This window comes from Haliaeetus albicilla, chromosome 17 (genome assembly GCF_947461875.1).
Source record: "Haliaeetus albicilla chromosome 17, bHalAlb1.1, whole genome shotgun sequence".
Taxonomy (NCBI): domain Eukaryota; kingdom Metazoa; phylum Chordata; class Aves; order Accipitriformes; family Accipitridae; genus Haliaeetus; species Haliaeetus albicilla.
In genome coordinates, this window is record NC_091499.1 from 13,084,222 (window position 1) to 13,109,675 (window position 25,454).

General features: G+C 40.5%; 1 long non-coding RNA gene across 2 annotated transcripts; it reads right to left on the minus strand.

Annotated features, from left to right (window-relative positions):
• Positions 1–859: 859 nt before the first annotated feature.
• LOC138689556 (uncharacterized) lies at positions 860–22,007 on the minus strand. Of its 2 annotated transcripts, XR_011328418.1 has the most exons (5): positions 21,916–22,007; positions 17,220–17,469; positions 13,612–15,623; positions 9,370–9,549; positions 860–2,816 (listed from the first exon to the last, which is right to left on the minus strand). It is a non-coding gene; the product is annotated as an uncharacterized lncRNA (long non-coding RNA). The 2 variants fall into 2 exon arrangements; XR_011328417.1 differs by lacking the exon at positions 860–2,816 and having other exon boundaries at positions 5,222–9,549.
• Between the last annotated feature and the right edge of the window lie 3,447 nt (positions 22,008–25,454).

Here is a 25,454-nt window from a genome sequence, read left to right on the forward strand (position 1 = left end):
CTCACTGGCACACCAAAAGTCTGTAGCAGTTACGTGGGGAGAGTCTGTCTCTTCGCACCTGAGACTTCTTAGGAAGGAGATGGGTAAAACCAAGGCAGAGAAAATAAGGGGAGAGCTCTGGGGAGCCTTGGGGAGCCTGACTTGCCACTGCTGAGAGGAAGAGGAGGAACGGTAGTGGCTTCTGGCATGAGGCCCCTCATTGTCCCCCCCAGAAGTAGCTGCTGCCCTGCACGTTTCCAGTTGTAGCGACAGCAACGGCTGATTTCCACCCCGGCAGCCGGCTGCCTGAGGCAGCGGCTACATCACCTCACCTTGATGCCTATCTCTATTCGGGACCTGCAAACTTGCTCCAGGGAACAGAGCAGCTGTACTCAAAACACTGAGCAGACATCTTCACCTCCACCTCAATACTGAAGGCTTGCCCGTTCGTCCCCGTGAGGTGACTCCGTGGTACAGGTTAGGAGCAGAGACAGGTGTCAGCATGGCCTTAGTCAGATGTCTAAATTTTCACAGCTTTACTGAGATAAAGCCACAAGCTGGCCTCAGAAATGTCACACATATGGAACGGCAACTAGACGTGACCCACAGAGGCAGAGCTGAGCAGGTGTCTGCTTAAAAAGCAGCTGCCTGGGTGATGGCTTTTCTTCACTGCCTATGTCAGTTTTCTCATCCAAAGTCAATGGGATCAGTGGCATTGAAATTACTGAGTACATTGTTTCAGCTCTGGTTTTAAAATGAAAACTTTTATAATTAAAGCCTTTTTCTTTCAAAATACAGTTTTTTCCAAAGTTTGACTTTTATTGGTGCTATTTTTGGTTAACATCACAATTTAGATTATTTTTCTTAGAAATCAGTGACTTTTTTGTTATTGAGTTCCCTTCTAGTAGTTTTAGTGATGCAAGAGAAACCTGTGTTGTGGGACTGAAGAAGCAGGTTCCATTCACAACACAGCAGTCTGTTAGCGAATGGTAAATATGACCTATGGCTGTTAGAGTCTAAATGGATTTTTTCCCCTGCTCTATTTTCAAGATGCGACAAAATTACTAGGTAGCCTATGTATCCAAAGTCAGAAATACACTGGGAGCTGGATACTGTCAACAAGACCAGAGAAGCCTGATTTTAGCTCCATTGCAACACAGCAGAGTTCTGCTTTCATGGTGCATTAATTCAACACCTGCAGGCACTCTCTTTCCTTGCTGAAATTACAGGCTGTCTAGCGAGTAGTTAAGGCTTTGGACTGGAGTGTGGAGTAAAGTCATGCGGTCTTTATTGATTTGCACAGGGCCAGATCCTAATAGCGTGATGTAAGTTACAGATTCTCCCTCATGTTGCCTAAAATGGAGACAAAGGATGAAACATAGCTGAGATGTTTTACTGACATGTCCAGTTTTTAGAGTTCTTCACCTTTAGCCAGTCACCTTTAAAACAGTAGTTTCCTGAAATTCAAAATCATGGTGCTAGAAAGTGATCAGTATTCAAATCTGTTTATTTACTTATCGGTTGAAAGTGAAATTTAAAAGCCACCTCAGCCTCTCAGAAAAGATTTTGAAGCACAGGACCACATCAATCAGAGAAAAGCCAACCCCAAAAGCTTTGCTTTTGTTGTGTGCATTAATACATTAAATTAGAAGCATTAGAGAAGCTTAATTTAATTTGAGAGTAGGCAGTTGACAGCATTGTTTGACTGTTGGACTATTGAACCACTCCAGTTCCTGTGCTGGTAGGAGGGGCTGGAAGTAGCAGAGAGGCTGGAGGGGAGGCTATGAATAAAAAAGACATTTATTTCAGTCTTTTGAGTAAATGTTTAACAGTCATAATGAGACTGCTGTGGGGCATGTTAATATGCTCCAATAGGCAATGTGTTATCGTTGTTTCTTTGGTTTCCCTAACATGGCAGTTGTGTTATAAGGTCTCTGCCCTGCAGAGTAGAAAATGGGGATGTTTCTGAACTTAGCAGAGAGCGAGAGCTGCTGCCTCATACCAACGGGGGGATCCCGCTCCTCTCCCGTGTCTGGAGCAGTGGTGCTGCAGGGTTCCTGAAGTGCCTCGTACTGCACTGAGTTATGTCTCTTGACTGGTTCATCACCTTCAGGCAGGCAGTAGCTCTCAAGGCACCGTGCCTCACCAGAGCTTTGAAATGAGAGCTGCTGCATCACCAGCAGCGGCTGCTTGGTGGTAGCTGGTCTCTGTGGTGGAAGATCATGCCAAATTCCTGCTGGTGTTCACAGTGAGCCAGTTACCTAAAAGTCTTGATGCAGTTCAGTTTATCAATGGAGGTATGCATATAGCTGCACATACTGTTCCGCTCTGAGTGTTGCACAACTTGCATAGACTTAATGGGGACTAGTCGTATGTTGTAAATTTAGGACATAAAAAACCAGACTAAAAGACCACTGAATGGGGTCGTACCACATGGCTCTCTAGCTCTCTGTCCTGTCCCTGATGGCTGTCAAAAGGAGATGTTTAGGAAAGAATATAAAACCAGGGTGCATGATACATGATACTTCCCTGGGTACTCTCCCTGCTTCCAATCATTTGCAGCTCAGAGGCTGCCTGACCTGGAGATGTTTCTCTGAATTTATAGCCTGAAAGTATTTCTGATCTGTGAACTTGACCTGCCTGTCCTTGAATCCATATAAGCTTTTAGCATCTGCAACATCCTGTGGCATGGAGTTCATCAAATGCACCTGCTTTTCTGAGGTCACCGCCTCAGAGGTCAGGCTGACTCCTTGTGTCAACAGGATTCAGTCCCCCATTGCCATCGCAGCAGGATTGGGCTCCAAAACCAGCTCTTCTTCAGTACCCTCTCTCTGTACCTGTTAATACACATTAATATTGATTAATGCACTCGCCACATATGGTGTAGGCACTTGTGTTACTCCCCATCCACCCGGGATACACATTAATCAACAGTACATCATGGTATAGTATGTCATGTCTCATTGCTTAAACATTTTCCTACTCCCTTATGTTTTTAAATTGAAGAAAACTAAGTGCTCAGACAGAAGTAATAGATCAGTATAACTGGATTTGTCTTAATACACCCCAGATGAATTTGCCCAGAAGAGTTTCATGGAAAATCTTTTTTGGCATACAAAATCTTCCTGAGGAGTTATATCACTGAGGATTGTTTCTGCAACTGCAGTAAAAACCAAAAAGGCCCTTTGTTCTGCTCCTGTGTCTTCCACAACATAAAGATATTCTTTCTCTCGCTTCCCTCCACCATTAAAAAAAAAAAATAAAAATTACTGGCTTCAGAAAGACAGTGTTTCAGCTTCCCAAACTTTTAGTTTCCCAAACAGTGCCCTGTTAATAGGTTATGGTCTAAGTACAGCTCTGCTGTAGTTTAGTTAAGTTGAGCCCAATGATAGTGGGACTCAGTTTCCCCGATGTTAGTCACCAGAAGTCAGCTGCCTGGTCTGAGCGACCAGCTCTGTCATGGACACAGAAGGATTTATTCTACCCTGTGGTACATGTTTAAAATCAACCTCTAGGGAGGTCTTTCCTGCTCTATTGATTAGAGGTTATTGACTCATTGCAAACTAGCTTAGACCACACATTTCCTCTGGGAAAGCTTAGACCCTGGGACCTGGAGCTTACAGAACAAAGCAGCATGATGGAGAATTATCTCAGCTGTATTTGCTATAACAGGCTTCAAATATATAAAAATTCATATTCAGTAAACATAAAAAAATGGAAAAAACCAAGTTTTCATAGAAGCGTAATGCACAGAATACCAGCCAAAAGGGCTCATGGGGCAAACAGCAGGTCCCTCCAGTGTGAACGGTTACTGATGTGAATTACTCTGTTATAGGCCACATGACTAATTTGTGTGTCTAACTGATCACTAAATCAATATTGTTGCTGATCTTAGAGTAAAGCGAGGAGCTACTCACTGAGAGCAGGAAGTGGCAGAAACTATCCTGTAATCAATATATTTACTTGGTGTGCCAGTGACAATAATGAAAAAGCAAAAAGAGCTAAAGACAATCACCAGAGGTTTTGCGTTCTCTTCTGTGCTGTGTGACCTTCCTCTAGGGTACATAAAGTTTCTTTTACATTTGTTTCTGAGATTATGGACACAATTGTGTCTTTTATTACTTGAGAAATTTCTGAGCTCATACACAGCCTAGTAATTACATGCTATATTTTAATGCATGTACACAAAATGACCAGGTTATTGTTGCTCATGCAGTCATTACCATAGCATTTTAACACTTCTGAATGCAAGTTCCATGGTCCATTAACATAGTTTTTGAAAATTTTTTTGAAGTTCTGTCAAATAAGCCAGCAGCTTCCTTGGTGTTTTTATCTTCTAGAGGTGTGAAGACCATTATCAATATGCCTTGCAGATTATTGGTACTATATGAATACCAGGTAGAAACTGTGATGTTCTTACACTGACTGCGTATCAGCTACTGTGGAATAATGGATACAGTCAGACCTTGTGAGCATTGCAAATGTAGCTTGTGATGCGAAGAGTAAGTCCAGAATAACTTTGGTGCAAGAAGTATTTTGATGCATAATTGAGAGCTTTCTTATGGAATGATACTTTCCAGAGTATTTATGCAGTGCCTTACATCTTTAAGCAACTGTATAAACAATAAATAATCCTCCTCATCAGTGTCACTACATCCTATTGAATAAGTCCCCAGGGCACTATAAATAAAGGTTATCTTGCAGCCATCAATAACAAACAGAAGAAGAAGGATTTCCTCACTGACTTTTATGAAGTTTTCAGTAGTGTTTTGATTTGATTCAGCATTTCTGATAGTGGTGTAGTGTTTGCCTGCCTGCCTGAGATGTTCAAAGGCAAGCAAGTTTGTTAGATTTACAAATCCCACAAGCCTCTGAAGGACTTCTGGAGCTTGCTGGGCTGTTTGGTAACTTCACTGCAAACCACTGATCTCCAGGGTACTTTTGAAACTGTACTTGTGTTGAAACCTGTGTCAGGACTGTCCCTAGGCACGCCTATGGGATGAAAACTGGCCAGCCTCCTCTTGCACTAACCAAAGATTACCCGCTCAGGTTCAGGGGAGCCTGTGTGGCTTTTAGCCACCGCAGAGTATTAGCATAAATTTGTATCTGGCTACCCTTACCTTCTTAGACACCCAATGTCAAAAAGTATACAAACCCTCATCAATGTATAATATGTATAACTCCAAATGTCCTGATTTCCTTACTCAGTCCTATGGTTCATTCACTCATGGGTAATGAAGCCCCTTATTACATTGGACGTAAATTGTGGTTTGGCTTTTTAGCATCATGCATGCTGGTGGTTTCTGTGAAAGGCTTTTCCTGGTCCTACCTGAGCAGTGGCTTTGAGTTGCCATGGTTGAATCTCTCAACTCCTGCCCAGCAGCATGCTTTGAGCAATGCTTTGCCATTCCTGTCACTTGGACCTGGTACTTGTTCTGTGTCCTCTTTATTTGTATATTCCTTGTGATGGAGTATTTTGTTTCCCAGCTGCGGCATGTGCAAGACAAACTCAAAGCTCAACCAAAGCAGAAAATTGAAAAAACACTCAATGATATCAATCAGAGAAGACATGAGTAACCTGAAGAAGAGGTGGGTTGTAGATTTCCACATTCAGAGAACACTGCTTGCCTTGTACCTTTCAAATTTGTTAGTGCAGCTGCTGATCCAAGCAGTATTTCTGGCAATTCTCATTAGGGGTCTCCTGCCTAAACTCAATGGACTGCCTATATCATACAGCACAAGGACTAAACCCACCTTTGCACTGCATATGTTAAAAATGTGACTGAAATGCTACCCATTCATAAGACAGCAAAGGAATCAACAAAATAGCCTGTGCAGGACCTAGTCTGATATGAACTCCTTCCATGACCTTTATATCATGAAAATCTGATACTTCTGAGAGAAATAACCCAAAATGTTTCATAAACATTTTTAGGTGTTAATATAAGAGGCATAAATTTTCAAGGGCTCCAAATGTCAGGCAGTCCCATTGCCTTTTACTACCTCAGAAGGAGAATTTTATAGTAGGCTTTTACTTCTAAATTGATAATATTTTTAAAGAGAAAACAAAGCAAAACATGACCAGAAGCACTAGGTCTAGAAATGTTCTGATTTGTTGCAACAGCAAAGGCCTCCTATGCTTTAGCAGAGGTCCATGTTGGGTTGTTATGCTCCATGCTTTTGTCATGCATTGTCTCTCTCTGTTTAAATTAAATCCCAAAGCTACTGTTGGGTCAATTTCTGATAAAGCAAAAGTGGCATAAAGCCGGTTTTTCTTGGTTGAGAAAATACGTTGCCTCTGTGACAGTGTCTTTTAAAAAAAGACACTATCAGCCAAGTAATCAGTAAAGTAAGAAATATTAAGTAGATCCAATAGTCACACCAGAGAGTCTATTCATATATAAGAAACCTGCCTGCTTCCCATAACACCACCATAATAGACTGTGGATATTTTTTGGTTTTAATTTTATGGTAGCATGAGCTCTGCTCTCTATATACAATATAGCACTCTTTGTGCAGACAAAGTGGAAATGACATTTATCCAAATACACTGGCTCAATGAGCCTTGGTTTTGATGACCTTATGCCTTTTTGGTCTTCTGGTTTAACTGTGGTACTTTTATTGTTGGCTTTGAAGCAGTTAAATGTAGTCTGAAAGCCTTTTCTTATTTCCTGCTTCTTTTTTTTTTCTTCCTCTTTTTTTCTTCTCATTGTAGAAAAAATACTGACTATGTCAAGGACAAGCAGTTAGGTTATGGATTTTTTTCTTTCCTATTACTACTTTTATTACAAAGCAGCCCTGAAGACCTTTTAATTCTCTTGATTGTTTAAAGAGGTTTCATGAAAACACGACATCTCAGATGTGGAGATAGGCATAATTGAGTGCAAAGTTCTGTTTGCCAGGACTCTACTACAGTAAGATCCTAAGGAATTCAACAAAATGGAAAGGGTCAGTAAGGGTTTAGTGGAATGTGATAGGAGGCCCCATACAAATATCCAGATGAAACTATAGCCAATTATTCTGTGCTGAATATTATGCCCTGATGAAAATAAAATACCTGAGTTTAATCTTTCATTCAGAGTAAAGATTTGTAGTATAATGATCTGATTTAGCTGAAAAAAGGAAAAAATAAGTAAGTCTGACAGCTGAGAACAGAAGGGGGATTAATCTCAAAAGTTGCTAGTCTTTGTTTCCCATCCTTTCATTATTGTGCAATCAGAGCGAAGAAAGAACTAGCTGCCCTGACACAGCTCCGATTGCATTGCTCGGAGAAAGGGGGAGGCATGGTGGAGAGAGATTTTCCATTATATACAGACAGAGGAACTGACGAGAAAACAGAGAGAAACGGAGCCAGTTGGTCCTCTTCTCGGTCTGCCTGGGTCTTAGGGCAGAAACAGGCTAACAGTGCCTGCATTCCTCACCAGGCGCAGCAAGGGCAGCTGCAGGTAGGTATGGCAGGGTGGGATGCCTCACAAGGTGCAGTAAGCCCACTGAATGCATAATTATCCCACTTTTCAGTCTTACATGTGACCTCCAGCATGCCCGTCAAGAGGAGAAGGAGGGAGATGATGGGGTGTCATACATACATTAGAGTGCTGTCTGCTCTTCTGATCTCTTTGACAGTGCCTCTTCTTGGCATGTGACATGATGCCAGCTCTCATTCCACTTGTGAACATTTGCAGCCACTACTTACACACCACTAAATGCCAGCAGTTGCTGCAAGGCAGACTGCTGTGCAGCTACTTGCTCCAGCTGACCGGAATTGCACTTGGAAGTGCTACAACATACCTTGTACATCTTACACCAGCTGTTTGAATTAATGCTTGAGTTATCACATTCTCAATAATCACCATGTTAAAGTAGCAAAGGACAGAAAGGCTAGCAAGAAAACTTTCTGTAAGTATGTTAGAAGCAAGAGAAAGTCCAAGGAGAAAACTGGATTCATTATCAAAAGAATAATAAAATAAGTTGCCAAAAGTTGAGGTGGAGATGGTTAACATGTTTAGTGGCTTTTTTTGTGTCAGTCTTCACTAAAGTGGTCAGCTGTGCTCATAAATTTAACAAAGCTAACCTCAGAAGAAAATAATAAGAAAGGAGATAGGCCGTTTAGAGAATATTTAGCTCTTGGATGTTTTCAGGAAGGAAACAGGTTTAATGTCTCAGGAAATTCACTGTACTGTGAAGCCTGGCAGAAGCAACCCTAGAGCTATTAGTGGTTATCTTTGATAATTCTTGGAAGATGCATAGGCTTCCAGAAGACTGGAAAAGAGAAACCATGGTGTCTGCCCTTGAAAAAGGGTGACCTGAGCTACTAAAAGTCATAGACTGGTCTGCCTGGCTTTGATTTCTGGAATAATGTTGGAACAAATATTCAAAGCATTTTTAACCACCTGGAAGATAATGAGGAAATGAGTTAACAGCCATTATAGATTTGCCAAGAACAAATTATGTCAGTCATCTAATTTCTTTCTGGAACTGAATAATAACTGCCCTTATGGATAGGGAAGAAAAAGGCAATGACATGCTGCTTTCTCCTGATAAATTCTGGTATTATCTCTCATGACATTTTATAAACTAGCTAAGAAAGCACTCTATAGATTTAATTATCATAAGGCCAGTGTGACACTGCGTGAAAAACTGTATTTAGAAAGTAGTTATCAATAGCTCACTATCACTTTTCAGTATTTTCATGAACTTTCAGATGATACCAACATTTAAGGAGCATACTGGAGGACAGGATTAGACTTCAGAAACAGTTTGACAAGATAAAGATGCAGTCTAAGGCAGCACAATGCAGTTCAACAATAAAAAATTCAAGATATTAGGCTTGGACAGGAATAATCTTCTTACATCAACACAGAGAGAGAATAAGAAGTTGGAGAATTGCATATTCTCCTCATTGGGGAATAAGAGGTTAGGCTGGATCTCATGTCACAGTGAATCTCATACTGAACAGGATTAAAAAATATAATTTTGTTGTGGGTTAATAGGATAGTTACATAGGAGTATTACCTGTAGGGTATGTGAAATCATCTCCCGCTCTATTAAGTTTTGGTAAATGCTCGTTTGGAATATTATGCCCAGTTTTGGGTACTAACTTTTGAGAAATGCCTGGCTCAACTGGACAGCTTGCTGAAAATAGTAATCGTAGGAGTAGAAAACGTGATTTATGAAGAAAGGCTTAAGAAATTGGAATGGTTAAGTAAAGAAAGGAGAATATTAGTGGGAAACATAACAGTCTTTGCACAACTTAAAGGAGGGGGGAAACTGTTCCCTTCATGTTCCGTTGATAAAACAAGAAATAACAAGCTTTAATCAGAGCAATGAGGATTCATGTTGAAAATTAGGAATAATGTAATGAGAGCAAAGACAGGTAAACTGTAGCACAACCTGTGAAAGATTGTGGGAGCTCCATCTGAGGAAATCCCCTGTCAGGCATGGCTTGGATATAGTTCAGTGGGGAGAAGGATTAGATGTACTCTTGAGGTCGCTTCCAGTTTGATTTTCTGTAACTTTTTGGTGAGTCTATTTCTGTTTTCCATTCAAGATGAGGTTCATCCTCAAGAGTGACTGCGAAGGGAAACACATGTTATTTAGCAGAAAAAGATTAAATGGACTTGATATCCACTTAGGTGCTCAAATATGTACTTGTGATTACTTCTCACAAGCTCAGAATGGGCTTTTTGCATCCTATGTGAGCCTGTGGTGCTGGATGAACTTAGCAGGTATTTTTCAAAATACTCCTGCCCTACTTGTAAATGCTTAACAAGTCTGACGAATTTTATTGTATACATGAGACAGTTCTCAAAGAGTTAGAAGTCAGTCATACACTTTTAAAAAATGTTCACTGTTTCAGAAGGCCTCAGGCTTTGGTTCATCTTGAGACACCCAGTTGCCTTTAAACTAGGCTCTACAGAAAAATGGTGCATGAAATTGGTTGCCACTTTGGTAAGTTTTGCCCTTGGTCACTGTAGTTCAGCTTCCAAAAGAAATCTTCAACTGTCCTCACTGTAACCTTCTTACTCTTACAGTCGTAGGCTATGAATACGTTGGCACCCAACCTATGATCCGAAACGTTTTCTTGTTAATAAGTTTTCCTGTTAAATTTCAGGGTTGTAAGGTCAGGTTCCAAACACGGGACTTTTTCTATTTCATCAGAAGACTCTGAGCTCTGTTATTAGGATTGTTGATTTTGGCTTGTAATTGCAATCAAAGCTGAATAATTAAAAAAAGCAGCAGTGGTTCAAAATGATTGCCAGTTGTAATTACAAACCAAAATCAACAATCCTACAGCCTACTGGCACCATCTGCTTTTTTCTACTCACTGCAACTATGCTTTCCCCATTTCCTCTTCTCACTCAGCACTGGACACCTTCCACTTGCTGCTTGACCCCGTTGCAGGGCATCAGAGCTGGCATCTTACAGGGGGCTGTTGTTAGCAGGATGTCTCCTGTTACAGGCATTCTGCCCATGTATATGGGTTTTGTCATATCTTCTCCCAAGAACCTGTCATATAAAGAATGTCTCTTGTTGAAGGAAACATCAGGTAGCCAACTGAATTGATTAAAAAACTTCTATTATTGTTTGTTAAACTGACAGCTGGAAAATTGATTCTCAGTTAACAATTCTAATTTCTATTACTGTGTATCTAACTCCTTGAAAAGAATTCAGATTTCTCATTTAATAACTTGAATATATTCTTTTTGCCTATGTGTCCTGGATTTGCATAATGAGATTTGAAAGCATGTCCAGAGGTAAAGAACCCCTAAAATAACCCAGATTATATTGAAGGAGACAAGGAGACATTAACATATGGAAGCCAGAAGAGGGTGAGGAATAGCTTTTTCATGGCTGTTAAATATTCTGCAAGTTTACAGTATCATCTAATATGACATTTCATCATGGGCTACAGAGCCAAACAATTATAGCATAGGACATTACAAACAAGTGAGCCCAAAGTATAAATACAGAAGAAGCAAAAAGGAAGATAGTTTTGAATATTATTATTCACACTGGTCAGGGGCCATAGTGTAACCTCCTTCAGCTGCCCAAGTATTCCATTCCTAGGCCTGTGCCTAGTTTTTGGTTCAATTTTCTGCTTTGTGGGGGGAAAAAAAAAGTTATACTGGTTTCCAGTGATTTTATACTGGTTTCCAGTGATTTTTCACTAACTCTGGTGATGTAACAGAAAGTATATACTTTTTATCATGTTCAAATTCTTGCAGAAATGTTCAGGAGAATGAAGTGACTGAAATCCACTCAGATTTTCTGACATTAGGCCCCATGAATTTCAGTACTACTTATGAAGAAGCTGCTCACTAGTCAAGTCTTCCCTCTCAGGAAAAAAGTAAATAAAAGGCTTGTTGTTCAATATAATCTGTGGAGATATAAGACCTTACCTGTAACCTCTTCAGTTTGAAAGTGAAGAAGCAGATTACCAGACCCAAGCTGCAAGGCTGCAGATGGTACTGAAAATCACTTTCTTAGGGTGCAAATGAACTACAGAACTGAGATGCTGATGTGGTGAAAGGAACATAATCCCCTGTGGAGTACAGAATTTGGGTGGCCTCTTTTGTAGTCTTTCAAGAAATACCTAACATTACTACCTGATGTCAAGAAGTGATTGAGCACCAGGCAGGGCATGAATATGTCTATAAACAGATCAGACAAATTGGTGTATATTTAGTGAACACCGTTATGTGTATTTCGGCTGTACCACCTTCCTGTTGTGGAAAAAAAAAAGGAAGAAATACAATATTTTCTTAGGATTAAACATTCTTATTTGCTTTCCCTTTTTGTTATACGTTAGGAAATTGAACTTTATTCTTAAAATCCCATATTAAAGAATTGCCTAATAATTTTAATAGCATGGTAAAGACTAGCTTATTTGATATGTTCTGTGGTACTTTGTATTCAAACATTTGCATAGAGAAGTATTTTCTTTAGTGTTTGCTCTTGTGGGAAGACGTTGAGAAGGGTGCGTTGTGCTTGTGGGAACACCATTCTTTTCTGTGCGCATGTGCCATATTTGATGTGATAAGGAAGAAACAACAATAATGAGGTTAGATTTGATAATTTCACATAAATGATGAACAGGAGCCCACATACTTTCAAAATAAAACTAATTTAAATTCATTCTAGTTGTCTCCCATTAATCTTAATTGTAATTCCATATTTCACTTTAATACGTTGTTAAATTTTAGGAAGCTGTGTTATTGTTCTTATACTTGGTTACTTTTTAATTCACAAAGTTTTTCTGATTTCTGCATCTGGAAAGGAATGCCAACATTTTTATTTTCTATATGGGTGTTTATATGCCAAGCAGCATCTCTCTGATTCAAAGCAGCCAGAGAAAATGCAGAAAGTTCTGTTTAAAGGCAGACTTCTGTACCTGGGATAAATTTGGTGGAAGGCTTCTTTTTGTAGTTCAGCTTTTAAAACAAAAATAAATATTTCAGTCCACAAGGAACAGGATACTGGTAAAACAAGCTGACCATATAGCACATGCATTGATTCAGAAAACTGTGCTCACTTTTTTAATGTCCAGAAGGAAGACCCAGCATTTGTAATGCAGTACCTGGGAGGACAAAAATCTCAACCTTTCTGCTTTCACTGACTTCAAGGAGAGTTGAATGTTCTCCACACCTTGCAGGATTGAATCCTTTGTAAACTTGCTCATGATTAATATGTGTTATGAATATCTATTAAATGTTACAGTAGGTTGATAACACCCAGCCATATCACTCATTTATTAAAAGAAACTGTTCAGTCACAGTCTGAACAGGGGGGCGAGAGAGCAACTCAACTGCAGATAGATTGATGATACTTCTAAAAATTGTCCAAGCATGTGTGCAAGAACCTGTCAAAATAAGAGTTTAATAAATGAGAAAGTGAAGGACAGGTAACTTTCCCAATGTACAAAAGTTGTGCACATGCATGTGCATGCTTCATTTATTCCCCACTCCCTAACAGGTAAACAATACAGAAGGAGGCTGTTTGCCATTTTTGAGCTAGATTGTCTGGAAAAGAAATTTGCCAAGTCAGTTGTTACTGGGGTTACAGCAGCATGCAGCGTGGTATCACTGAAGACCGCTTTCGCATCAGCAAATTTCCACCAAGCATAGTGTTTCTTGCGTGTCTCGCTCCAAGAACCCTCTCTGGTCTTCTGGGCAGCGTCAGCAATAGCAGGATTTGTCACCTGGGAGGACAGGCAGCTTCTGCAGAGTGGATGGGGAAGGCAGGGGAGGAAGCAGGGGGAGACGCAGGTCCGAGATGGGGGGAGCGATTGATGCTGTGGAGTTGCCTACCCCAGGCAGCCCCATCCTTCCTTCGCAGCAACAGCATCAACCCCTGATTTCATAGGAAATTTGCACTTTTCAGAGATCTATTGCCCAAGTTAATTGCTGATCTTGCCTTTGTCAGAAGCTGTCCCTGTTCATACCAGAATTGGTGAGGTACCATGGTGCTATAAAACTCTCAAAGGCAGCAGGAGATGTGAGATATCAAAGCATCTTCCTCCATACTGATAACCTGGAGGTGTTTGCAGTGAATATTTGGTAAACTGGATGAGGAATAAATTTTGAAAAAGAATGTGCCTAATATAGGGATTGAAAGCTACCTTTAGGCACTTACCTGATGTGGAACAGACACCATCATCTTCATTCTAGGCTTTGATTGTATAAGTCTCTGACAGCGAAACATAAAGCACTTGGAAATGGCACCCAAGCAGAAAAGGGCTGTTGGCTGAGCAGTTCTTAGTGCCTGAGCACTCCATAAAGAGAGTCTTTTCTGTGCAGTCATCTGCTCCGATTGCTCTTTCATAGCTACAGAAATTATTCCATTCATGGTTACAGTAAAGGACTTGACACAGTCCACATTTCTAATAAACTGCTACAATACTTCTTTGTCAGCTAGTTTTATTCATTACTAACCTCTTGTTTCACAATGTATTTCATTATGTAAAGCTCCTGATAGGTTACCGAGTAAATATCTGGGAGTAGAGTCTGCTCTGTATTCCACATTGTTATTTTGACATTATTAGTACTTATGTGATTGCAGCTCTGGCATCTTTTCTTAGTAAGTGGGCTATGGGTTGTCTATGGCAAACTGCTGTACTGCTAGGTTTTGGGATTCCAGGGTTTTGTTGGAATAAAATTGCAAAGACTGAGTGAACTTTCTTTGCTTTAATCTCTGTTCCTGAAGCTATGGTTGATATCTGATGTATGATTTGGTATGATTTGGTACATGGTTGACTGAAGGTGCTACCCTCCAGATGTTTGTGATTACCTGTGTGCTGGTGTATGTACACCAAGAAAGCACCCTGGAAGCTGGCTGGCTAGCCTTGGTATTTACGGCCCTTTGAAAGGGGAAGGGTGCTGCCAGGGCCGTAAGGGCACCCAGATGCCTCTGTTGCCATCATCACCCATGCATCCCCTGCCTATGGACAAGGAGCCTCTTTTCAGCACAGGTCCCCAGTCCTGGCTGAGACATGTTGGGGGTTGCTCTGTTTCCTTCTGTCTTGGCTTCCTGATGGGAATTTCTGGAGGGACCCCAGATCTATGCTCCAGTCAGGTCCCCATCCCTTCCTCCCACTGTTCTCGAATGGTCTTCCTGGATGGACCCCCACGTCTGACTTGTTCACCTTGTCCAATGGTCACCAGCTGGTTGATGGCTGTCACACTCACCGGGGTCCCTCTTCTCAGATGTGGTGGGTCAGCACCCTGGTAGGAGAGGACACTGCCTGTTCTGTGGTTGCCTCGGCTCCTGTGGGCTCCTCTTCCCTCAGGAACAGCCCAGCTGCCCTGGAGGCAGCATTTTCTGCCTCAGTTGGCTCAGGCAGCTTGTCATTATATAATGAACCTCTTTGAATCGCCTGCCCCAAGTCTCATTGGCAGGAGCAGGAGCCTTTGATGATTTGATAAATCCAAAATAGATGAGGGTCACTTTGCGGTCATAGTCAGGTTGGCTAGGAACATCTGCTTCATCTAAAGGCATTTGGTGCCTTCTATGGGAAGGTGGATATGTCCAGGCATGTGACATATTTAAAGAGTGTGAGTCATCAACATCTGAAAGGACTTTAGTGCCCTCATGTCGTGTGCTTGGCGTTGGCATTAAATGTAAGTGAAGACAGTATGCTGAGCCATATTGGAAACACTCACATCATTGTGCCTGCAGAAGCATCGGAATATCTCAGCAATCACTACTCATGGCTCAGTTTGCTCCTCTGAGAGTGAGGAATAATAAGTTATTATCAGGTTCTGTGTGATATAAATAATGTGCAATTCTTGCCTGTTCCCTGCATAATTTCTCCTGAAATTGCACTGTGATTTCTGCTGCACACTTTAATGCACGGTAAATTAAATGTATTTCTGGGAAAGAAAAAAACAACCCCAAAACAAACCAACAGCCCTCAAACATACTAAATGAATTGTTTAATGATTTACCTTGATGGAAGAGGCACATGGATGGGAAAAAGTTAACCCATCAGGGAAAATAGTATCAGCAGTAAAAACCAGTAATCAATGTGAAATAATCACCACAGTACCTGAGTGCTTGTTCAAAATCCAAAAGTCTGCATCAAGTCCCAGCCTCCTCCTGGCAGGATAGAGGTCACAGTGTGTCACTTTCTGTCATCTTGGCATAAACTGCATAATATGATTTAAGAAATGTAATGAGAAAAAAATGGCTGAAGTCCAAGTTTGGGGTATGTGCCATTTGTAAAGAAAGTACACTATTCAGAAGAATTACTCCTATTCACGAAAGATTTAAGCCAACGCTAGATAGATTTTTAGTGTAGGTTACATAGAAGACTGTATAATATAGTTTCTTCTCCTAAGCTGAACAAACTTTGCATTCATCAATACGAGTTCTTGGCACACAAGTGGTATTCAGGAGTGCACAAGGGAGGGGAAAGGTGGGCCAGAATAGAGGTGAAGAATGAGGGGAACTTGGCACTGACACAAATGATACCAAAAATGCTGATTTAGGGCGGAAAAATGTAAATCATTTTTAATGTCTTTTGAAGAAAGGTGCCCAAGTTAAAGTTGCCTTGAAGGCATATGACCCAGCCTGACATTGCTTTGGCAGCAGAATGTGAAGGGTGTGTATGCAGAGCTGAAACGTCCTTTGATGGAGTGTTCTCACAAACAGCCTTTCTGACAATGACAGCAATGCCAGTACCTTTGAAGATTCAGTTATTTTTTCTGTCTCTGGACGAAGAGAATCAGGTATGATTTATTAACTATGGAGCAAAATGGTTCTTATTTTCCATGCATGGGTGTATTTTATCTCCTCATTTCTTCAAAATCAGGTATCAAAACCTAGCACTAACTCTGAGCAGGTAACTAGTCCAAAGCCTCATTTTTTCCTGGGACATGGAGAGATACCGAACCATCACTTTGACATCATTATATCCAGTTTGGGGCTGAACCAGTGAATAGTTACCACTTCAAAATACTGAGCTGACCATAAAGTGACATCTCTGCTGGGGAGCTTTTGAGAGCGAGGGCTGTCTGTACCTTGTGGGGTACACAAGGCCACATCACATAGAGCCTTTTCTGCTCCTACCCCTCCTCTGACTCTCCCCAACCCTGGATTTCCCCAGTGTGGGCAGGGGAAGCCCTCATTTCTGCACCACGATACAAGGATGTGCTGCTTGGCAGATGCTAGTGGGTACTTATCAGTTCAGGTACTTTTTGTGCTTACCTAGCTATATTTTTTTGTCCTCCCTTCCCTTACAATAGGGAGCAATGCATTTTTTTTACAGCAGAGCCCTTTATATGTCTTTTGGACTTTTGCAGTCCTGTGGGATACATCACTGCATAAATGTGTACGAGTTTCTGTACATCTGGGATGTAAGCATATAGCAGAGGGGTTATTTTTATCTCTCTCTTCTGCTCGAGTTCCACCTTCACAGCGCCGCAGTTTCTCTCCATCATCTCAAGCCAGATGCGAGGAGTACGAGGACCCTGCGGTGCTGTGCTGCAAGTGCGAAGGGTGCCTGTGCTGCTGGGGGAGCAGGGACCATCCCTCTGGCTGAACTGAGCCCTGAAGTTTTGCCTTTGTCACGTGCCCATTCCTATTTTTAAATGCAGTATTTTTCACTGTTAAATGGTTCGAAGGATGGTTGGACATGATCATGATCTGTTATGGGTCTGAACTGGGACCCAAACTAGAATGATTTTAGTCCCAGCTTAAACTGAACTAAGACTGGATTGAAAACGTGCTGATTCAGCTCCCACCTGCAGGCTGTTTCCATTTCTGAAATCTGTGTCCCGTTACACACGCTTCAATCTCCAAAGGCTAAAAGCAGCTGCTGGTGTTGGATGGGTCGATTATATTCTGCAGCAGCAGTTCCAGCCTGAAGAGCTTTAATTTCTCCTGGTGCTTTTTTGTGCAGATTGAACGCTTCATGGACTATCACCACCATCTGCAGCGGTGGGAGCAGGACAATCGGAAACGGGCTCTTTACAGAGGCTACGTGGATCGTTCCTGTTGGGAGAATGGGATAATTTCAAGGTGGAGGAGAGAGGCTTGCTGGCTGCCTCTGGGAACTGCTCCGGATGTCTGCGGGTTGCTGCAGAGGTGAAGCCTGGGACTCGTGGCAGTGGTCCTGAAGGGCAGGACTTTGGTTTGGTTTCATCTTACAAGAATTAGAGTCGTTCTCTTCACTAATTCAGAAACTTCAACACTGCCAAGTTTACCTGTGAGCAAAGAGTTCCCAAGAGAGGCTTAAGCCTGCCACTTGCCAATGCACTGTTTTGGCTTTTTGGATCTACCCTTTGCAGTTTCTTCATGTGTCGCGTTCTGGGTAAAACTGACCCCTAAGGAGGTAGCCTGAAGTCCATGCATAACTTACCTCTTTATTTAACCTTGTGCTGACCAATTACACAGGAATAAATTGAATCCTGACTTCTGCTTTCCAAAATGTTTTTTTTTAAAACCCAAATGAACTGAGACTTTTTCTCTTTTGCAGAAAACTTAATAACGTTTCATAGCCTCTACATTCTTGGCTCAGAAGTGTATTTTCTTTCTGAAGACTTTCTGACTTTTAATAATGAAGGAACTGCCTGCCCCAAGCAGAGAAATACAACAGCACTTTCTTTTTTGGTGGTTATTCATTAAAAACTGGTCTCTAAAAAAAAAGGTTAATAGCTTGTGACCTGGGTATATCAACAAGGAAGCTTACTAGTACCATTTGCTTAGTCCTAGATGGAAACAATTTCTTTATTTATCGGTATCCTACAAAAGGGAAATTTGTAGAACCTGCTTGGAGATTTAGGGAGACGTTCATTGCTTCATTGCCAATTTAACATTACCATTTAATGTACACAGTATGTGGGCTTCTATTCCATATTTTGCAATGGATGCAGTGTAAGAATCATAATATATCACTTTCACAAGCAATTTAGCACAGCATAAGGGAGGAAATGTAACTGTACTGTCTTAGTACTTATTTTCTAATAAAATTCTAATAGATTTTGGGTTAATGACACAGAAGATGACATTTATGTCCTAAGTCTTTCTTTTTGTATCTGCAGCAGCACAATGAAGCAGGAAGTTACAGGAACAGATGATAAGATAATGCACTCCTTGCTTGTGTACAATAAAGCACCCTTATAAAAAGCTGGCTTGCCTTTGACGCATAACTAATGGCTCACTGTGAGATAGTACCTGGCAGGCCAGAGTCAGTGAAGCTAGTTAGGCTTTCCTTCACTAGAGATTGATTTGCTCCTTCCTTGAAAGAAGATCTGCTTCAACACCCCAACAAGGATTATCAGACTTTTTAAAGAGAAAAGCAGGGAAAACAACAATCATTTTTTTCTGTGGTTAATAAAGGAAGAAGATTAAAAAGACTCCGCTGTTGATAAAATCTAACCATTTAAGTTCCTGTGTGATGAAAGGTGAATACCTATTTAAGATTTATTTAGTATTTTGTCATCCATAATGAATCTAAAGGGCACAACAATTTGTCTTAACATTCTGCAGTGCAATGAAGCTCATTTTAACAAATAACTGTATAAATAACACATTTACTAAGCCCCTCGGTTGACTGATCTTGTGCTTGAGCTGTAAAATATTTATAATTGATAACAGACTGAAGCTGGAATAGCAGAATGGATTCTTTCAGTACAGAAGAATCAAAAGAAGAGTATAAGGCACTTGTAGCTATGTGTGCATATTTCTGTAAAACTTGCTGTGCATCTACGCAGGATCTTATTTCATGCTCTTCAAAGTAACTATGAGTATTAGCACTGATTACTTTGGACATGACACCGGACAATATCTAGTCTGAAGCGGAGTCTCTTCAAGTTCTTTACAACTTAAATGAAGCAAGCATCACAATATTTAACTGAAATGTCATAATACTCTCTGATTTCCAGAGGCAGAAAGAATAATTCTTGTTTTCTGATCCCTTCGTTCATTTTTTTACTACTAGCCAATCCTGACACTTGGTACAAAAAATGATTGTCTCTGTACAACAGAAGTAAAAGAATATTGTGGGTGGATTTGGTTTGTGCAACCAATCAAAGAAGTTGTGAGACCTTAGTGCTATCACCCATGACTGACTTTTCCGTTCTCAATGACTGTGTTTCAATTCAATGTGTGTGATCTTTGAGCAGGCTTTTGTCTGGTTTTGTGAGTCACTCAGGTCATTTTTGGACAACTGAGAAATATCAAATCAATAAGAACATGAGAATACAGCATAAAAATATGCACAGTGGAAGGATTAGTCAAGCCTCCCACTTAATCGTACCAAAGCATCTCTGTTCTGAACTGTGCCTACCTATGAAATAAGTGTGCGAGTAGAAGATCTGAGTTTTAGTTTCTGGTGCAGAGGATATGCTTTCTTCAGCAGTTCAGTTTGGCTACACTGGAATCTAGAAGGAGGGAGAACAGGCACTAGGCTATGATGTATAAATTTCCCTTTGAGGGGAAGCCCTGGAAGACTGAAAAAGGCACTGTTCATAAGTCAGTGAGTTTACTTGAGTAAAAGAGGTCAACGTGTTCTTATTTAGCTTGAGATATCTGAAGAAAATCTAGTACTGTTACTTAACTTCAGCTGGCTTTGAGCAAGGCTTAAATATTTTTTAAGTGTGCAATACTAAAATAATTCAGCAACGTTCATGCTGACCCCTGAGAATGGTACTTCTGCAGTATTATCTGACCTCTTTTATTACCTCTTTCTGAAGATGAAAGGAGTTACATCCATGCCTGTTTCTCTCACCAGACTATAAGAAGTCCAGACAAGTAGCTCAGATGTAGACCTCTAGTTGCTGAGACCTAATGTTAGGTGTCTAAATTACAGACTCTACTTAGCAAGTCCATTTTGCTGTGACTCACTCTGAATTTGAACTCATTTAGAGTTTCATTTCCAATAAAACATTCTCAGAAGTAAAATACAAGAGGAGGAGCTGGAGCTACAGTGCTGGAGCAGAGGGAGGGAGAGTCTTCTATGGTGGGACTCTAGGGGTTCCTCTAGGGGTCTTCTGCTCTGCTCCTCTACGTGCTCTTAGATGATGTATATGCGTTTGTTAGAAACAACAGATTGAATGCGTTAACCAGGACCTTTTCAGTCACCTTGTGTAAAAGTCTCTGTTCTCTAATGCCAGCCACAGATTTTGCCTGCATCTGTGCAGTATTTTTTTTTTTAAAGGAAAAGAATACAGTTGGCATCCAGTTGAATAAGTACTAAGATTTTGTCACAAGATATGCTGAAAGCTCTTCAGATGTTTAAAGGAAATAATCAGAATTCAGAGTGTATATTAAATTATCAACTATCTAATAAGTGTGCTACTTCCCAGCTGGGATCCTTCTGGTACATTCATTCATCTTCAACTGGTGTAATTAAAGACGAAAGGTGTAACACTGATGGTCCTTCTCTAGAGATCTCATCAGTTTAATTCTAGAACTATCAATGGAAAGGGAATATCATATAAATTGTTCAGACTTAATTGGACACCTGCTGGAGGTCAAGCAAAACAACCAAGGTCTACTGAAATAAGGATTGCCTTCAGTAATTCAGTAATTTGGTAGGAGGGAATTTGGCAAGGCAATGCAATCTTTGTCTCATATCTGTTAAAACCAAACTAGATTTGTCTAGCAAATAAAACACCAGGAAAGAAGTGGAAAACAAGAAGAGCAAAGAGGAATGTGCTTAAAATCTCACCGTGAGAACTGATAACTTCAAGCATGCAGCAAGAGAAGCAAAACTGCAGTGTCAGGGTTGCATTAAATAATTTCTTACTGGTGCAACAAGGGTGTGCAGAACTATTTGTGGTGTAACACAACTTCCTTATAACCTTCTACTCGGAAAGTGTGCCATAGCTGATGAGTGAAAGAAGAGTATTTGTTTTTCTCAATTGTAATTTTAAATCACATTGGTGTATTTTGACGTAGTAAAAAAAAAAAAAGAGGATGGCTTCCTTTTAAAATAATTTTTCATCTAGTGCTGTCAAAAATCATTTTTCATTGTGGTGATGTCACCAGACCCACTTGATCTGTTTATAGTTGTTACTTAAATTGCTGTTTCCATAAATGTATATGACTGCCCTGAGGGTGTCTATATTTGTTACAGAAGGTGTCTCAGGAATCTTGGAGCAATCTCCCAATCTAATTAAGAGTGCTATAATTACAGCATAAAGAGCTGTGTTGCTAATAGTACTCAAAAATCATGAGTCAGTCCCCATAATTTGAGACTGGCCCCCAAATGTGAATATTGGCTTTCAAAAAGAGTATATTAAGTTTTGGGCTCATTTTTAATTTTTGAACTCCCTCTGCCCTTTGCCATGGTTTGTGTGTGTGCGTGCATGCATGAGTATGTGAATGTGTGTATGCTGCTGTAATTCTACCAATAATGCTACCTCTTCACCATATGTTTAGGATAAGGCAGTGCTGGTCCCTGCAGAATCAGAGGATTCCTGCCTACCCCCTTACCTTTAAGCCCCTGCAAGAATTGTTACTCCGTGGATCCTCCTGTAGTACCTCATGTTGTTCACTCCTTGAGAAGGGAACAAATTGCAGTGTCTTGTGTTCTTCCCAGGCCTGGAAGGGAAAGAGATGAGAAAAAGGAACAGAGTGAGCCTTCTCACATGGGCAGAAGGGATGGGTATCTTGAGCTTCCAGTCTCTTTTTGCCTCTTCCTCTCTTTGCTGCTCAGGTGAGAAGTTTATCTCTCTAGCTTTCCTTCTCCCCAGAGGTGAGGAAGTACATGATGAATGCAACGAGTTCTGAAATGGGACCACTGTCTCTGGATTTATCTAGACATTAAGCCAGGACCTTACTTGTCTTGGGTACAGGACAAAGCTAAGTTTTGGCGATAACAGTTTGAGCCCATGTGCTGCAGGAAACAGGACTTACTATGCGGTGTTTTGCTTCTGTCAACATTGTATTCAAGTTCTGTATGTACAAAAAGTGCTCAGCTATGACACTGATGGGTACAATATATGTCAGTCTTCCAGACAAAACAGAATGGAGGAAACTCTGATTGGATAGACTAATACAAGAGTTAATCTCTGCTTTTCTTACCAGTTTGCTATAGTTTAACTAATCCCTGGAATAACTTATTCCAGTTATCCCTGGAATTTCAATTAGTGAGTTACCATACAGCATCACCATATCTTGCAAGGCTATTTGAAAGTTTTGCCTCAGAATGGCTGTGTTACAACTTCATATAGGAGCTGCTGCCTGTGGATGGAAATATTTTTGATTTTCCTCCTCATGGCCATGACATAAGTAAAGAAATCATCCAACACTGCCCCCTCCCAGCAGGTGGGAACTACATTACCACAAAATGTTCTTTGCTCTGTCACTTCAAAGGGGTATTGTACTAACTGAGATGGATTTTTTTTAAAAGAACAAGAAACTTTCAGATATTCTCTTAGATCCCTATAAATGTTTCCTCATACTTCAGCCTTTGCCTCATCCTCTGAATTGCATGACATTATTGCATATGCTTTTCTGCTGGCAACCCTCCTTCGATAATTTATCCTTTTTGTATCAACTGATTCAAGGTCCCTGGGTGCTTTTCTCCCTTTGTGATGTTGGTAACTTTTGAAGAGACAACATTATCTAGTAATGACTAATTAGCAATGAGTAATGGGACATGCCAAGTGTGACAAGACTTTTTCTCTTTCTAATAAGCATGTCTGTTACTCCATTTTCCTTCCTCAGTTTTGACTCCACTGAATGGTACTGTTCGTATATCATCCATGCTTGTTGACTGGGCCAACCACAAAGAGCACATATCCCTATTCTTACCTCCTGTTTGCACATTGTCTACATTGCACTTCAGCAGTGAGGTTCTCAGGTAGCCTTCTCTAATTATTAAGGACTATATTTTTAATCTGGAGAGTTTGGGTGTTGTTCCATGGGACTCTTGCTGTTCTTTTGCATGGTCTTCTGGAATAATGCAAAACTAATACCAGGATGGGGACTTCTTTAATGTTATCTAAATATAGGCACGCCATCTTGTCATGTAAGCTTCATCTGTAGTCAATAGATAGAGAAACAGGTACCACAGCGAGTGGCTCATTTTGTCCTAAAAGAGGAGTCTAAGATAAGTAGGAGAAATTGTCCTCTGCAGGTACCTATAGTCCTTCTGTTGCATCTAGGGGAACCGCGATGTCTAGTTTCCACAGCATAAGTTTAAAGATGTCAGGCCTATGTTTTCGCTATCTCCTTTTCCTACATTAAGCAAAACCTCACTGAATGTAATGGAGCACCAAGACTGGGATCTCTGCTCCATGCCCAGCTCCTCCTGTCTCGCTGGTGGCACACACCAGCTATCAGGTTTCTGACAGATGTTTAGGGTGCTTTAATGCCTGAGTTAGACAGTGCTCTGGAGCCTGGAGCTTCACCTCATTAAGAGAAAAATAGCTTTTACCTGGCAATATTGCTACTTATATTTTGTTCTTTGTTCAGGAGGCAGGTGTTGAGTATTAGCAATACAACTTCATTGTATGGACCAAACACCATTCCTGTTTCATCAGCCACCTGTAGAATGGCACAGGGATATCACACAGTTCCCCCAGGTTCAGCCAACCATAATGCCTCAAAACATAAATGATATTCTGCCACAGGTTTTCTTCTTAATAAAAACAGCCAAACCCTGAGAACTACATATTAACATATTAACTCTAGTGGGACAATTGTATTGCTAAACCTTACAATGCATGAGCTGTGATTAAACCTTTTCTGTTAAAATTCTTCAGTTCCACAAATTTCCCTTGTACTGGCAGTTTAAGAAGGTGAATTTATCCTTGAGAGGACACAGTTCTTCCCTCCAGACTTCATATATTTTTCTAGAACTCCCCTATATTCTACTTAGGTATTTCAGTGTTGCAATGTATAGCATCAGCTCAGTTCAGCAAAGCTATTGAGTTATTGTACTGGTTAATATAGTGGAATTTATACAAGCTTAATCACATTTATTATCCCTGACAACAATGCAGATGTTCTGAATGCTAAGTGAATTTTTTATAAAGAATATAATTAATTTTTCTGGCCCTGTCCAAAAATGCTTAGTGGTCAGTTCTGCCACTGAAATGTATTTAATAATATGTAAATCTGGCATTTTGGGAAGTAATTAAAAATAAACTTGCTGTAATTTTAAATTCGGCTAATATCTGTATTGCTCCTATATAAAGCGGTACTAGGCTAAGTGCTTGAACTAATCGATTTTTAAAAGGGTTTGGTTAGTGATCTCAGGGGAAATAAGGTAGGTTGTATGAAAACATATTAATTATAGAGCCTTCTTTTTTAATGATGCATGCCCTTTTTAGAGTACAATATATTGATGTAGCAACTTCTTCAACTTAAATCATCCAACAAACCTTTCTAGTTTTGTCTCATCTATCTTGATTGTTCACTATATTTATTACAGAATGAAAATAAGATTTTAGATTTTTAATTATTAGCTATAAAGGATTCCAGAGTAGCTCAATGAATTAACTTCTGTGTAAAAAGTACACAACTTCAGCAAATTTTTGCTGACTAGGAAATTTGTCTTTCTCAAAGATTAATATTACTTTTCCGTTCAGTATGTCATGTTTTGCTCTCAAGTGTACAGAAAGCTTGTTCATGAAAAAGTTTTTACTCTTCTAATAATATTTTAATTAGTTTTGGAATGTGGCTGTTGCAGTCTTGTTTGAAACGAATCAATATTTTAGGATTTTTTCTTTAAAAAAATAAAGCCATTGCATTTATTGCAGAGATAAATACTATGCCTGGCTCCCAGACTGGAGTGAAATATTAGATTATCTGGTGCAGAGAGGCTGGGGTTTCACCTGCAGAATGCAGGGCAAGGCTGGAACTGCTTCCAGGGAATGGGGGCAAAGCTGTTCCTGGTGGGCAGGTCCTTTGCCGGAGGAAGCTGACGGCTTGCAGTCACGGCGAGACGCGGCAGAAGCTGCTCTGCAGGCGGAAGGGTGGGGTGTCAGGATTTAGCGTGGGGATAGCGTGGGTGGTTAGCAGTG